The sequence below is a fragment of the Muscardinus avellanarius genome (genome assembly GCF_963383645.1).
Source record: "Muscardinus avellanarius genome assembly, chromosome: X".
Lineage (NCBI taxonomy): Eukaryota > Metazoa > Chordata > Mammalia > Rodentia > Gliridae > Muscardinus > Muscardinus avellanarius.
In genome coordinates, this window is record NC_137792.1 from 32,579,619 (window position 1) to 32,593,436 (window position 13,818).

The following is a 13,818-nucleotide window of genomic DNA, read 5'->3' on the forward strand; positions in this document are numbered from 1 at the left end:
CATAACAAATAGTACAATACCAGATGCTTGATAGGCATTTGAGATTTGCTAAATGAATGAATGAAAAGAAAGTCAAGCTTGTAGAATCAATGAATGCGGAACTAAGAGAATATATAAGCATTGAGAAATTCTTCAGAATCAAGAAAGAAAAAGAAGAAAGATTAAAGGGCAATTTCCACATTGTTTTTGGGTTTCCAAAGTCTGAATTCTGTGGCCTGACCATAATTCTGAAGTTTCATGAACCAAAACGCATGCAATTGGGTCTATTGAAAGCTCCTTTTCTTCTTTTAATGAAAACATATCTCCTCTTTCAAAATGTAAGTTGCTGAGAAAATAGAACCTACTTTAGGGAAATTAGGTCCCCCACTCTCCTAGAACTTTTTCTTTCTTTCTTTTCTTTTCTTTCTTTGTATTTTTTTTTACTAGGGACTGAATTCAGGGGCATTCTACTTCCAAACTACACCTCCATCCCTTTTTATTTTTTATTTTGGAACAGGGTTTTGCTAAGTTGTTGAGGCTGGCCTCAAATCTGCAGAACCCATGATCCTCCTATCTCAGCCTCCCAAGTACTGGGATTACAGGTGTGTGCCAATGTGCCTGGCTAAGAATCACCTTTCTTAATCAGAGATTTATGACTTCAGAAAACTGAAGCCCCTGGAGCCAGCTAAGTATAAAGGATTCAAGTAAGAAATCTGGCACACCTCAGAAGCCCCAAGGGCATGCAGCACAAGCAGATCTCAGGAGAGATGGCAGTGGAGAGTCGGGAGGTAAAAAGCTGGCTTCGGGGCTTCTAACCTATCCAACAGAGGCTCCTGTCTATGTCTGCCTGGCACATTGTCCTTCTACAGAAGACAAGCAGTTCATCACTTCTTTGCACAAATGTCCAACTGAGGAGATCATCTCAATTCCCTGTGTCTCCATGGCAAAATGTGGAGAAGGACCTTAGCTTGGCCATCTGTTCACACTTTCTTACTCTTAGTTCTAGCCAGAGGGTATGGTCTCAGAATCACTGTGGGAAGAGGAGTGGACTGATGTGGAATGTATCTGGGCCCTGTCCAGAGTCACTGTGCAATCAGAACAGGCACTGTAAACTCTGGCCCAGGGACTCGCTCCATCTCTGAACTTCATGAAGGGTAGAAAGCCCCTTAACCTCTCTGTACCCCATGATCTCATGTCTGAGATCTGGCCAAAAGCCAGATCTGAACACTTTTAAAAATAATTTTATTGGTGCAATATAGTTATACATCACAGTGAGATTCAAAGTAATAGATTCTCTGTACCATTTAGCAAAACCCTATTTCAAAATAAAATAGAGCTGGGGCATAGCTTGGAGGTAAAACACCCCTGGGTTCAATCCCAAGTTTTTAAAAATGCATATAACATATCTCCGTGTGTTTCCCTACATATCTACCCCTATCCAATCCCTCTTCCTTCCCAGTACATGCTAAGAAGGCTGTTACTAATACATTCATATATGAGCATAATATTATTTGGTCTGTTTCTTTCTTCAAGCCTCCTTTTCCCCCCTCTCCTCCTCCCTCCTTCAAGCCCCTTCCTAGGTTCTCCACAGCAATACTTGACAACACTTTCTCCCTGACATTCAGTAAAGCCTTGGGCTCTAAAAATAATACATTTAATATTTTAAGTCAAATTCTTCTCTAATTCCCCAATAATAATGAAAATCATTCAAAGCCACTTTACTGTCAGAAAACAAATATCTATGCATACACTTAGATCAGTTAAGCCAAATGCCTTTTTAACAACATTTCTCAATTAAATGTTTAGCAGATATAATACTAAGTCTAAAGCATTTTGTCCAGTGTCTTTTTAATCCAAAATGTGGAATATCAGAAATTAGAATGGAAGGGCCACAACGGCAGATTCTCGTCCAGAAGGGCAGCCTCGCAGGTCAAAGCCACATCTCTCTGGATTTGCTGGCATTTAACTAGATGCAAAATGTCAGCACAGAAAATGGCTTGTTCAATGCAAATATTAACAAGAGAAGAGTGTGTCAGTGTGTAAATGGAGCTTCAGCCACGTGGCTGTCTCTGACCCATCCCTCTCACCCACACACACACCAGAGGCACCAGGAGGCAAGAGGGGAACTATCTTCTTGTTTATTTCCATTCTCTTTGCTAAGGATGAACTTGCAGAGCATTTTTTTTGCAGGAAGAAGTGAAGGGCTGGCACAGGGGACCACAAGTAAGATGGTATTGTTGTCCTATATCATTAGCTCCCTTACTCCTATTCTATTCTATTCTATTCTATTCTATTCTATTCTATTCTATTCTATTCTATTCTATTCTATTCATCTTCTTCCTGAAGTCTTGCCCCGATGCTCTTGTCACCCCGAGAATGGATTTGCTCATTCTGCTAGCTCGAGGAAGATTTAACCATGCTGACCAGGATGACTCATGGGACTAATACAGCATAATCTCAGACATTCCCACTGGCCTGGTGATCACATTCTCTGCCTATTAGCAAATGATAGCAGTGGCCACTTACCCCAATGTGGCTAAGACTTTACAATAAAGTCTGGCATAATTAGAGAATTCAAGGAATTGTACAATCAATGTTATATGGTTTCCCTGCCTGGCTGGCAGAACTACTGAGCTAGACTAGGTAAGCAGCTAGGATGAGTAGCACCCAGTTGGGGAGGCAGAACCCAGCCATGGAAGGGAGGGACCAAGGGAAATGACATCAGGTGACAGACCTTTGACTTTTTGTTTGCTGGTGTTTGTCAGCCACCATGGCTGCTACTAGAATTTATTTTCTACTGTCCCTAGCCCCAGATTCAAATCTACAGAAGGTATATCTAGCGGGTTGAAACTAAGCCACACACGCATGGCCTGACCAATAAGACAATTGAAAAGACAAGTGTCTTTGTTCCTGTTTACCCTGGAGAGAAGCCTGAAATAAGGATTTGAGTGACAGTAGTTTACTTGGAAAATGATTCCAGGAAACAGCAGTAGAAAGTGGGGTACAGAACCAGGAAAAGGGAGAGGCCAATAAAAGACCTATCCTGGAGCTGTGTGTATGTTATAGCTATGGGCAACAGGAACTCATTCTTTTTGGGGACCGTTGGTAGGCAGTATAGACCAGCTTAGAGAGGTGAGGATAGTGGAGTTTTGATAAACTGGCTCCCATCTGTCCTTGCTTGAGGGTGGTCTGAGCTCCTATGGGAAGTCAGCTTCTCTGTCCATCCTACCTTCACTGTACAGAGAGCTCCACATGCTAATGGTGGCTGTAAGCACCTTGTGTTCATGTGTGGGCACAACAGTGTCTGCGGCACAAAGTGTTGTGCATTTGTAGCTGCTCAAATGAAAGATGAGCTGTATCTCCTACCTGGATTCATAGAAAGAAAGATTAGATGTACACATACACACACACACACACACACACACACACACACACACAAATAAAACACAGGAAAAATGTATTCCTCTTTCTTTATTTGTCAAACTCCTTCTCCTCTTTCTTTGTGAACTGCCCAAACCTGGTGGCACCCATGGGAGTAATCACTTTTTGCCATGGGCTCTGGGTTCTGCAAATTTATCCATGGTGGTACCTGTCCCAAGAAAGGCCAATCAGAACTCACTCATGAAAGATTCAAAGGTAGAAATGAGTCTGTTTCCTCAAGTGGCCTGGAGTCTGACATGTGAGATGGAGAAGCTTTGAATGGGGGCATATCCCACTATGTGGAGGAAGGAGAGAGAGGGGGGGGAGAGAAAGAGAGAGAGAGAGAGAGGAGAGAGGAGAGAGAGAGGAGAGAGAGAACAAGGAGGAGAAAGAAGAAAGAGGAGGAAAAGGAGAAGCAGAAGAGGAAGAAAGAATAACATGTACATGAAGAGTCCCTGCTCTTCCTACCGCTCCACTTTCCTGGATTCTGAGACCCAAAGAATTGCTCTTTTGCCCAGGTTTACAACCAAAAGAATCCTAATTAATATAACAAGCCCAGAAACAGAGACAGTGGGATGACCATCATGAGCAGGAGACCCCCAAGATGAGTTAGCACATGACATTCAAGAAGTTTATTGAGCTGAAAGAAGCCTGCAGATAAGCAAGGGAAGCAGAAGAGCTGGACAGGAGAAATAGAACGTGGGCCACAATGTCCCCTCACTGAGAGGACTCAGCTGATACCCTCAAGTTGGAGCAAGGGCCTGGGCCTTCGTGCTCATAGCTGAGCAGCCATGAGATGCATGCTGTCTGTGAAAGGGAGCAGACTTGGAGGAGGCAGCTCTCTTCCGCTCAGATAATCCCTGGGGGAAATAGTCCTCTGGTCCTGAAAGAGAACCTGGGTGGCACTTCACAGTATCCACTACAATGACCTCTCTCTCTCTCTCTCTCTCTCTCTCTCTCTCTCTCTCTCTGCCTGAATGAGGACTCTCTTGCCATGGAGGGGTCTCCTGCCCATCTAATAATAGCATTTACCAAAGGCTCTGCACTTAGTGTTCTGCACGTATCATTCTTGTCCTCGTTTGTTCCTCTGTAAGACTGGAATTGCATCCTGATTTCACAGATGGGGAAACTGGAGCTTGAGCATGAAGGAACTGGCTCAAAATCATATTGCAGACAAGTGGCAGAGCTGAGATATAAAACACATCCCCCAAGCCGGTGCCTCGAGCTGCTGCCAAGGCAGGGGTCTGGGTGAATTGACAGGAATGCTCGCACTTGTGTTAGCCTGAACTTTCAGGACCCCCAGTGATCAGGGCCTCCTTCACCCTCGTGCCTCCCATGCCCCAGAGCCCTGATCTTTGCTATGGAACCAAGGACATTGGCTAGCTCAAGAACTGAGCAGAGATGCTCTCTCCCCTGCAGTTGATCTATGGGCTCCACCAGCCTCTGCCTCTAGGTCTCACTTTTCTTGAAGTCTCCATGGCTCACTAGCCCCTTTAACTTCATTCTTTTCCCAAACATAGCAGTAGACAAGGAATTTGACTTATCAATTTAGGTATTTTCTAATTTACTTTCATATTCTAGGCCTGCCTCCCAAGCCACTTAGCTCTTCAGCTGGGGTTGGCATTTTAGAGTTCATTCACTCTTCCATGGGCCAATATCAGTCACTGGGCAGAGCTTCACCCCACAGATAACTACCCTGTGCACACTGTACTAGCCAGGTATAGTCTCAACCCTCTTGCCACTATTTGGCAGGGTGGCTGAAAGGAGAACCACTCTCTACACATACAGTGGCATGTTCCAAACCCTCCATGACCTGGGGTGCTCAGGACATATTTCTTGAACAAAGATTAACCTCCCGTCTCTAGAGCTCAGCTCAGGAGAATCCACTGTCCAGCTAGAATGAACATCCTGCCAGGCCTCCATCTGTTTTTACCAGACAGAAGGTCATTCTTACTCTTTGGGGAGGAACTGTAAGGATTTAATGAAATGCTTCTGCAATCGAGGCTACGGATGATCTGTTGACATGGTCAGAGGGTTGTAGGTTGTTTAATGTCTTTCTGTACCATCAATTCTGCATTTTGTACCAACTCAGCAAATTGATATGAATTTAGGCTACTGACAAGGACCTTGAAAAGTACTGTAGCTTCTGCAGGTTTAAGAAAGGAAAGAACTGGAAAGTGGTCCTAACAGAGTCTGAGATCATCACCTCTGCCATCCAGTGCCTCCAAGAACTTGGCCTGGTATGGACTATAGCAACACAGATGTATTTCCTGCTTCCAGAGCCCCTGCCCTAGCACTTAACATCTGCTTGCCAGCCTGTGTGTCCCTCACCTGCACTACCCCTTTAATTTCTCCTTATAGTTTAAAATTCCAAAGTAGTTGTTGTTCATCATCTTCAGCTTGATGCAGTGGGACAAGATTGCTTTGAATTTTTGAAATTAGGAGACTTTGAGAGGAACCCTGGCTTGCCATTTATTGAATATGATGGAGCTTTCCCAAAGCTCTGGTTATAACATATTATATAGAATAATTATTTGGTTAGTTATTGCCACTGGTGATGATGCTGTGTAACAAACAGCTCCAAAACTCAGTGGCATACAATGATTAGCATTTATCCTTTACTCATGCATCTGAAGACTGGCTGATATAGCTCTGTTCCATGTGTCTCATTCCAGGGTCTAAGATAGGCATCATTCTTCTGGGGTGTGATCTTGTTATTAAAGGTTTACAAGCACAAAGGGCAAAATGGAAAGGGCTCTTAGGTCTAGGTTTGAAACTGGAACACTATCATCTCCACCTTCTCTTTATCAGTCATATAATCAAGACTTTCAACAATGGAATACCAGAGTTTACTCTTCCAAAGGAGATTTGGAGATGGGGTAAATTTTTGTTGTATGATAATTTAGTTGATTACAAGTTGCATAGAAGAAATTTTCTGCCATCTACTTGTAGTAGACTAAGTTATTACACAACAAAAATTCACATCACTCTCTAAATCTCCTTGGGGAAGTTCTGTGCTATTTTCAAGAAACGTGAAGGGCCTGGGATGTAGCTCAGTGGTAGAGCACTTGCTTAGCATGTACAATATTCAGTTCCCAGCACAGAACAAAACATATTTAATTTTAAAAAGTTCAAAAGAGTTGGGATGTTTGGGGTGTTGGAGATTAGAGAGAGATGTTATTTAATTTTTTAAGTGAAATAAGTCTTGAAGACTTTATGCATCCATTCTCAATCTTCAGTAGGGAAGTATGGTATATGATGTTATCTAGCATTTCTTCAACCATGCCACTAGTGTTCCACAAAATCTACTTTGGAAAAGGTTGCTGTAAATGATGGGCAAGTGCACTGATGCCCCTGAGCCCCTATGGTCCTGGCTGTTTGAACAGGAAAAATGATATTACCTCAAGGGATAGTTTGGTAGTAACATGATAAGGTATGTTTATAGTTTGGGTCACATGTGTAAGTGAACATAGACACATAATTACTCATGAGTTCAGTATTTTTAGAACCCCAGTTAGTTAGAAGAGGGCTCCTTCAACATGGGATAGGCCAGACCTATGCTACTAGAGAGTCACACACTGGATGGTTTGGTCAGTTTGTTGTCACTGTGACCAATACACCTGATAACAACAACTTAGAAGAGGAAAGGTTTATTTGGAATTGTGGTTTTAGTGGATCACTCCACAGTCAGTTACTTCCAAGACATCATGGAAGCAGGGCATAGCAGAGGAAAACTACCCAGTTTGTGGCAGCTGGAAACAGAGAGAGAGAGAGAGGGAGAGAGAGAGGGGGGGAGAGAGAGAGAGAGAGAGAGAGAGAGAGAGAGAGAGAGAGAGAGAGAGAGAGAGAGAGAGAGAGAATGGATGGCCAGGGATAGATATAGTCCTCAAGTAAGGCCACACCCCTGTGACTCACCTTTGAACCTTGCTGTATTGCCATACATGAATTTTTCTGGGGGGACATTTTATCTGAACTATAACACTGAATTAGGCAAGCACTGAGTTGGGGAAGAGCTATAAAAATAAGTGAGTCCCCTCAGCGCTGGGAATAATGACACATGGTAGAGGCCTCACATATGGGGGAAGGTTACAGGGTAACAGATTACAGGGAGTCTGCATTTCTGTGCTAAGGCTTGGCATGACTCTAAAGTGGTGTGCCTAGAGATTGGCAGTGGTGTTACAGGGAAGGCTCCAGTGAGACATCAGCCCAGACTGACCTTTGATCCTGAAGGACTACTAGGCCTTCAGGTCAGAGACAGAAGGCTCCAGTCACTCAGAGAGCAGAAGTCTATGGAGGCAAATAGTCAGAGACGCATTGTTTTTAGTTCAGAATCCTACCTTTTCCTAAATCTTCTAGAAGTTTCTGTGCTTTGGCTTCTGTCTCACCTCTACGCAAGCCAGCAGGGGAGGCCCATTCCTTTTTATCCTCATCTTTCAAGAAAGGGACCATTCCTCACTATGGGCTCCACAAATAACAGAGAATCACACCAGTCATTCTCAAAAAGACACAGAGGCGTGAACAAAGTTTGCAGAAGATTCTCATTCTGCTCGTGAGTAGGAAATTCTAGAGTGGCCTGCTTCCCCTTAGTTACACATGTGGTTTCTATTTCTGGAGGGAAAAAAGACTCCAGGTGATGTTGTCCAAACTCTGACCCCTACTCTCTCTTGGCAGGCTTCCAACTGTCCAGGTCTCTACAAGTACTAGTGCTGGGGCCTACAGCTTCCAGAACCTTCTGCATCCACCAAAATAAACAGAAGGGACTTAGTCCTATGTACTGGCTTTTCTTCCATTAAAAACACCCCAGTATTTGTTCTCTGTGCTCCTCAGGTTTGTCTCCTTCATTCTTTCCAGGTTTAACAGTATTTTGTGCCTTTCCCCCTTCTTTTGAAGGATCCTCACCCTAAAATTTCATGAACCCATCTCAGTGGCCCAAAAGGTCATGCTCTGGAACCAGGGATATCTTGGCTACAAAGATGGTACAACATCAAGGAATCAGGGAGTTTTGTTGTTGTCTTTGAATTTCACATTAAGATACTTGTTTAAAAGAAACAGATACTACATCTCTTCCTTAGGGGAAATATCTTGGGAGGGAAATTAAATACTGGTAATATGCAAGTATATCCTGAAAATGAAAATATACCATCATGAACAAATTATATAGGAAGAGCTCCCTTAATGTATTTAATCGAAGGAAATATGGTGTGAATAGAAAGTAAGCTTCTTGGGCTGTTAGGAACGTCCAATTCTGAGGAAGTGATAACCTGCTCTTTAGGTGACTGGGAATCTCCAGCGAGCCTTGGCAGCAAGATGGGATGCTATTTACCAGCCCTGTGACCTTGAGCAAGATGCCCAGTTTCTCTGTGCCTCGGTTACCTCCTGCATCATTTGTGAACATTAATGGGATTGCTAGGGAAGGTTTGGGACAGTTCTTGCGACAGTGCCTGGTACAAAGCAAGCAGCAAGTATTTATTAAATAAAACTTCAATAACAGGGCTGCCCTGAACATTTAGTTGTTTCTGATTTGGGGCTATTACGAAAATAACTGTTATGCCAGCCAGCATGGTGACACATGCTTGTAATCCCAGTACTTGGGAGGCTGAGAAAGGAGGATCGCAGGTTCACAGACAGCCTCAGCTACTTAGTGAGGCACTCCACGACTTAGACCCTTTTTCAAAATTAAGAATAAAAATAGGGCCGGGGGTGTAGCTTGGAGGTAGAATGCCCTGGGTTCAATCCCCAGTACCACAAAAAATTATTAAAAACAAAAGCTGTTATGCCAACACTTGGGACTCAGACAAAACATTCCCCTTTTCATGGTGTTGCTTTATCCTCGCTGACCTCACCCCACCTCACTTTTCTCTGTGCTCTTTCCACACTAATGTTCTCTCATGGGGCCATTTCTATATCCTGCTAACTTCTTTTAAGAGGGAAAAGGAAAAAAAATACAATTACAAGAGGATCTGCATTTTAATAGCAGAGAAAATGTAATGCCAAAGAAATGCATTTCTAATTACAGAATTTTCAGTTGCTTGTGAAGGGACTACTTGGTAGGGCAGAGGTGACAGGGCTGGGAGGGAAGGAAAGGAGGACTAGGATCAACCTGAAATCCCTCCAAGCAGGCAGCTGCCTATTGGACCTACCAGAAGTGCCTGTCCACTCTATGTGCAAGACAATATACTTCCCCCAAGAGAAAATGCTCCAAATGGAAACCCTCACATGCCCTGGACCGGTTCTTTCAATTATGGAAAAGGCCCCCAAACCTCCCCTGATTGGCATACCACGAAAGCCACATCCCCGCAGTAATGATGATGCTAATGGCATCAGTAACGGCAGTGATGCAGCTGTTCCTCAGCCTCCTGCATCCTCCGAGCCTCCTGGGGATTGGCGTTGTGCTAAGAATAGTCCTAGCACCAGTATTCAAGAATAATCAGCTGACCAAAGTGAACCCCAAAAAAGCAAGGACTCTCCTTGCCAAATGGTTCTGGGTGGCCTGAGAATCTGGAAGGAGACTTGGCTGTCTGTTGAGGCTGGGAAACTCTGGAATGAGGAGTGGTTATCCAAACCCTTGGCTCAACCTCACTTTGAAATCCCACCTGCACTCTAGCTTCTGGGGAGGTTCATTCCTCACGATTTCTCCATCCAGAGTACAAAGGAGTCAGCCATGTGATCAGTGACTGGTGTGAAGAAGAAGAGGTGGCAATGTCAGGATGGAATTTGCTAAAAGTGATGGAAAATGCCAAAGACAGTTTGAAGTTTCCTTCTGTCTCCTATGAATAAGGATCAGAAGTGGACAGTTCAGGGCTGAAAGGGTAATGTTACAAAATCAACAGGATCCAAGCTATCAATACCAACATTTGGGTGATACAGGAGGGTCATAAGTTTGAGGCCAGCTTCAGCAATTTACAGAGACCCTCCGAATCTAAGCAGGATCTTGTTTCAAAATAAAAAAATAACTTCACAAAAGAAGAAATTCAAATGGCCAATAAATGCATGAAAAAATGCTCAACATCACTGGCAATCAGAGAGATGCAAATCAAAACTACCCTGAGATTTCACCTAACTCCAACTAGAATGGCACTCATTCAAAACACAAACAACAACAGATGCTGGCGAGGATGTGGAGAAGTGGGAACTCTAAGACATTGTTGGTGGGATTGCAAATTAGTGCAACCACTTTGGAAAACAGTATGGAGAATCCTCAGAAGAATGGGAACACACCTACCATTTGATTCAGCAATACCACTGTTGGGTATCTACCCAAAAGAAAAGAAACCAAACTACCAAACTAATGCATGTGTATCTATGTTCATAGCTGCACAATTCACCATAGCCAAACTATGGAACCAGCCAAGATGTCCATCAACAGATGAATGGATTACAAAACTGTGGGATATGTACACAATGGAATTTTACTCAGCCATCAAAAAAAAACTCAATTACATCATTTCCAGGGAAATGGATGGAACTGGAGGACATTATGCTAAGTGAGATTAGTCAGTCACAAAAAATAAGAAATCAGATGCTTTCCCTAATATGTGAGAGTTAGGGAGAAAAGAGGAGCAAACAAGATAACCTAAAGGAAGAGAAAGGAGGGGGAAGAGAAAAATCTCTAAAGCACACAATGTACTTAAACATATCGAAGTCAATCACTAAGCCAAGCAAGGAAGGGAGGGACAGGGAGGGAATGGGGTGGTATTTGGGTAGGGGTTAAATCAGCGATGAGTACATGTTTGTACACACAAGTTTTTTACCCCAATAAGTTGTATGAATATAATGCACCAATAAAAAAATAATTTAAAAAAATTAAAAAAAATAAAAAAATAAAAAAATAAAAAGGGTTGAAATATAGCTCAGAGGTAGAATGTCCCTGGGTTCAATCCTCAGCCCAGTATCAATACGTACATACATACACCCCCCCCACACACACACATACACACATATACATATATTTACACACCTATATATTTATATATACATATGCATATATTTGCACAGATCCTGTGAGGGTTTAAAAAAGGTCTGCATCATATAGTCAAGAGCCCAAACAAAGTATAGGGCAATCCCAGCATCTCAGAAAGTTTCCTTGTGTTCTTTTCCAAGTGACAGCCGCCCCTCAAAGGCAATCACTGTTCTGCCCTCTCTCACCATGGAGTAGTTTTATCTGCTTTTGAATTCTGCATGAATTGGAATTATACAGTGGACATTCCTTCATCTGGGCCTTCTTTCACTCCATGTAACACTTTGGGGATCTACGGAGGTTGTATGCACCCGTAGTTTGTTTCCTATTGCTGAAAAATTATGCTATGATCTGAATCCACCACAATTTATTTGTTCACCTGTTGATGAAGAATCAGGCTATTTCCAATTTGGGGCTACTTCCAAAAAAAATCTACTATGAGCATTTGCATGTAAATCCTTGTGCAGATAAAGATTTTTATTTATTTTGGATAAATACTTAGGAGTGGATTTGCTGAGTATTTACTTTTGTAAAAAAAAAAAAAGCACCAGTTTTCCAAAGTGGTTCTATAATTTTAGCCTCTTTCAGATCTTGCTCTTTGACCATCATCTATACATGCCTTCTCTTTCATGATGTCTTTTGGCTGATTGAGCTCCAGCCATCAATTCCACATTCCAACCCACAAGATGGAAGATGGAGAAAATATTCTGCTTCCTTCTCGAAAACTTCACACAGTACTTCTACTTATGTTCCATTAGCTATAACTTAGCTACATGGTCACATCTAGCTGCAAGGGACCAGTAATTTTTCTCTTGGAGATTCATGTGGCTAACTAAAAATTGGGAGTTTCTTACTAGAGATGGTGGATGTTGGTGGAGCAAAATGTAACCTTTACCAGAGCCAAGTGGCCAGAAATCAGGCAAGGACCATGTCTGCCTTACTCAATGAGGTTTCTTGGGCCTTGGTTCATGGTACATGTTCAATAAATGTTAGTAGGAGGTAGAAGGAGGGAGAAAAGAGAAATGCAGCCTTGGCAGCCAGCTGCACATTTGAGAATGTCTTCTGGGGTCATTATGCCTGTCATCCTATAAGAGGGTTGTTCTTAAAGGACTATCACCATTCCTCAATTTCTGACATTGTTTCAAAACATCTCTCAGATGCAATTAAATGTCATTATGTGAATTGCCCAGAGAGTCCTTTAGTGGCCCAGTAGGTAAGGAACCTTTTGACTTTGTTATCTGATATAGATCATTAGGAATTTTATTTTCCCTTGTAGAGTAGAGTGAGCATGTGCGTGTGTGTGTATGTGCATGTGTGTGTATACACACATGTGTGCACAGAAAACCCAAGAATCGGTGTCATGCTAAACATGTTATCCTCATGCTTGGGAGTAGAGTTGTGGCCAGTGCGGGCTGGGCCCAGGGAACTTCTTTGAGAGGCCCCAGTGCTTCCAGCCGGTTGCCCCTTTAGCAAATGAAGGGGTCGATTGGGTTATGTTATTTTATGGTACAAAAGCAGATACGGTCCACTGCCTCTGCTCTACCCTGATAATTTTGTTTTTCTGGTGAGTTTGCCATCAAGGGTCTGACATGCCATTAGGTTTTTATCTCTGTTGCCCAAGGAGGGGCTACACGGAGTGAGGGTCTGCTTTTCATTAGAGTGGGGCTGGGTGCTCGAGCTTCTTTGAACAAAACAACCACGGTTCACGACAAGGTTAGGGGGAGGCGGGGCGAAGGGAAGGTTGTTAGTTATTACCTCTGCTTCCTGCGCAGCACTGGGGGTTTCTCCCCCCTCAAGCCCCTGACACACACCAGGGCTTTGGCTGTCCCTGGAGGCCTAGGAGTTCATTCCACGCTCAGACAGAAGAAGTGGAGCCTTCTAATCATGCCCAATCATCAGGCTGGTTCTATGACATCTAGTTACCCCTAAGGAAACTAGCTGACACCAAGAAATGCATTTCACTTCCAATCTTGGCCCCCTCTGGATTTACAGTCCCTGTTGGTCCTGCCAATCCTGCCAGGGACAAGGGACTCCTGCCAGCTTGGAAAAACTTCTGCTAGGTTATTCCCTACAAGGGAAAGATATGTGGGAGAGGGGCTGTAAGGAAGGGACGTTTGCTGGGAGTCAGATCTGAGTGGCATAAAAGGTCATTCATCCCACATGTTTTCTGGAAGCAGAACAAAACAGAGACACACACCGCACTTGGGAGCAAGACTGAGGAAGGAGCATTCTGCAAATATCGCCATCTTTTTCCTTTATGATACTGGTGTCAGGAAGGGGCCCCACTGTTTGCCAGTCCAGATGGAACAACTTGACCACTTTAGAGTCCTCTCTGGTATAGGATATTTTCACCAAACCAAGTACAGCAGGTCACCTTTTCCTGTCGTGACCATCAGACAAGTCACAGGAATGTGGTGCTCTGTGTGGCCGTGGTGGCCCCCTGTGAAATGCTGGAATCTAGG